This window comes from Chinchilla lanigera, unplaced genomic scaffold (assembly GCF_000276665.1).
Source record: "Chinchilla lanigera isolate Chin_1 unplaced genomic scaffold, ChiLan1.0 scaffold00026, whole genome shotgun sequence".
NCBI classification, from domain to species: Eukaryota; Metazoa; Chordata; class Mammalia; order Rodentia; family Chinchillidae; genus Chinchilla; species Chinchilla lanigera.
In genome coordinates this window covers 11,286,888-11,290,239 of record NW_004955427.1, presented here as the reverse complement: position 1 = coordinate 11,290,239, position 3,352 = coordinate 11,286,888, and positions in this window count along the sequence as shown.

Sequence of the window (3,352 nt, the reverse complement as noted above, 5' to 3'; positions counted from 1 at the left end):
GTGTATCAAGGCTGATTTGAAAGATTTGTTCTCAGGCTGGTAATGTCAAAGGGACTGTATCAACCAGATACGGTCTTACACCAAGACCTTGTTTCTCAGTATCATGTAACTACTTTCCTTTTTCTTGAATACACCTTCAAATTGCATCTTTCTTGAAATTGAAAACAAACCCCATGGAACCATTTCAAGTCATTGAACAATGGTCTTCGTTACCGGAATTTTACAGAAATTCATAAATAACATTTTAAAGTTTACATTTAAACCATTGTTTTAAAACTACATCTTTGTCTTGTCTCATACATACTTATGCAGACAGATCTTCTGTTACCAGTTCATTTCCCAGGGGAAATTTTAGGAAATTTTGACTTAATTTCTGCTGATAGGATTATTGGTACCAGGTAAATTTTAAGTGCTTGCATTTTTGTGGAAATTCTGAAGCACTGAATCCATGTGATGACTTTCATTGTTTGTGACTGATTTCTTCCACTTTTCTTAAACCAGAGTCACTGGCAGGATTGGCTGGCAGACTCTACCTCTGTCAGCTCATCCAGTTTTTCTTCCTTTTCCTCAGTAAGCAAACTGTGTACCAGTCTCCCATTAGTCAAGAGGGATATGCTCCAAGAGGCCAAGAGAAGAGTTAAAAATTGGAAAGTTACTAATTCATTCTTTCCCTCTCTCTCATATATATATAGTTTTATATATGTATACATATGCACATTTATACATATATAGGTATATATAATATATATTTATGTTGATATATATGTATAAATGTGCATGTATATATGCTATTTTTGATATTTGTACAGAGACATAATAAAGTTTAATTTATAAAATAGGCACAGTAATAGGCTAATAACAATAGTTAATAAAAATTGACACTGTATTTTGAGGCCATTGTTAAGGATAATAAGGATTACTTGAATACAAACATGCATACAGCAATAGTCAAAGTGGTATAAACTGGCCAACGGGCAATGCCACCATACATAGCAGGGGGAGGGCTGGAGGTGAGAGGAGAGAGGTGTTGGCTGAGCCACAGAATGATTCATGTCCTAGGAGAGACAGAGCAGATTTCTGAGGTTTCATCACGCTGTGCAGAGTGGCACAAAGTTTAAAATGTATTCATGGCTTATTTCTGGAATTTTCGTTTAATATTTTCAAACTATGGTTGACTGGTTCCTGAAATTGCAGAAAGCAGAACTGCAGCTGAAGGGCCCACCACTGTGTTCAGCAATGCCGGAGCTACATTCAGGCCCTCAGGGCTCTAATACGATCCTCACTCTCAGCTGCAGATGTTGGAAAGCTCTTCTCTGGGTTTGCACAGAAACTTGTGGCAGTCTTCTGCCTTCACCCTCTAGTGATTCATTTTCTTCATGATCCATTATAAAGACATGTCTCAAAAGCTTTCTCAAAAATCTGAGCAAATTATACCGACTGGGTGACTTATATAGTATTCTATACCATCTTGTTTAAAATAGAGAGAAGCAATAGATTAGAGACCCTTCTTTTGTTTGAGGGTTGTTCATTTAGCTGATTAAACTTTGGAGGCTGAGTAACTAATTTGCCCTTAAAGAAATTCTCAATCGACTTTCTTAACAATTAAAAATTAGTTTTATTTGTTTGTGAGTTCAAAATTTTCCTTGGAGTTTCCCATATTTTCATCATAAATGCTGTATTAATGACAGTTTTAAGTCATACAGATAGTGAATTTGAATCCAGCATAGAAAATTAGCTGTACAGGTTAGAAAAATACATGTGAAATTATCCCCACATACCTGTTTAGCTATACGGGCTTAGGTTCAGCATCGTGCAATTTTCTAGGTCACATTAGTGTCAGAGACATAGCTATTAATAAATTCTCATTTGTTCTTCATAAAGAAACTTTTGCAGTGTAGAGTTCAGGATAAACGTGGCCCTGAGAGAGCTCACTTGTGACAGGAAAGGGTGGGCTCAGGACATAAGGAAGAAAAGTCCAAAACTTGTGTTTTCCAGTGAGATAATGCTCACATGGAGAGAAAGCAGTGGTGCTGGCTAGAGCATTTCTGACCCTGGGCAACATGGCTGTGTTAGCTTTCTGTTGCTATAAGAGAATTCTTGAGAAAATAATCTCAAAGACAGAAAGATCCGTTTTATCTCAGGGTCTCAGAGATTTCAGTCCACAGTCAGCTTGCTCCGTTGCTTTTAGCCTGTGGTGAGGCAGAAACATTTTGATAGAAGGGAGTTGTTGGGGAAAGTTGGTCAGCTTGAGGCAACTAGGAAGGAGAGAGAGAGGGAGAGAGAGAGGCAGAGAGGGGAGGGGTCAGGAATAGAGTAGGTCATGTTCCCATGACCCACTTCTTTCAGCTGGCCCTCACTTTCTGATAGCCCATTCAGCCAGTGATCTCTTCAGTGGATTAATCCTTTGATGAAGTTAGTGCCCTCATGGTCTGATTAGTTCCTAAGAGTTCCATCTCTGAATATTCCTGCATTGGGAACCAAGCTTTCAATGTAATAAGCCTTTTGGGGGGCATTTAAATCCAAAACATAGTAAGATCTCAGCCATAAGAAGGTCTCATTTACAGAAAAATCAGGATATCATGGAAGGAGTTGGGAGGGAGATAGGGCAGTTTCCGTGCTTCTATCAGTCAAGGTAGTTTTCCCTGAGGGACTGTCCCTAGCTCAGCTGGATGTTGGTTGTCATCAAGGCAACAGCTTCTGCCCTACTCTGGGATAGACTTTAGAGCTACATTCCACTCCTGAACTTGAATAGGATGGCATAACTGATACTGATATCTGAGTCACCAGTCATCAGGTTTTCCCAGGTTACTCCTTTGCAGCAAACTCTAGTTCATTTCTTACACACACACACACACACACACACACACACAACCGTCCCTACCATCATTCTTACCAGATTTGGAATTGAGCAGATTTGATTTCCATCTGACTTGCCTCATAGAGAATTCTGGATCAAGGGCTTCTAGATGTTGGAATCTAAACAACTGGTTCTGAAGGAGGAAAGGGGTGGAAGTCATCCCATGTAGGGGTCAAGGAGAGTAGGATGTATACTACCTAGAGCGGTTAACACTATCTTGGGAATGAAGGTAGGGTCAGTGAGTTCTCAATGAAAGCAACTAGAAATAGGCCAGTTGATAGCAATGATTTGAGAGAGTCTAGCAAGATCTGCTGAAACCCGGTGTACTAGAGGCTGAAGGCTTTGTGCAAGCAGCAGACAGCCCTGCCTTCTACTTGGCAGAGCAGTGAAGGGCACCCTGTAGGATCCCAGTACAGGCTACATCAGTGCTGCTTCTTTCTCTGCTGTGCATCCTTCTCTAAATTGCACAATTCCTCTGGGTACCCTTTTCTTTGT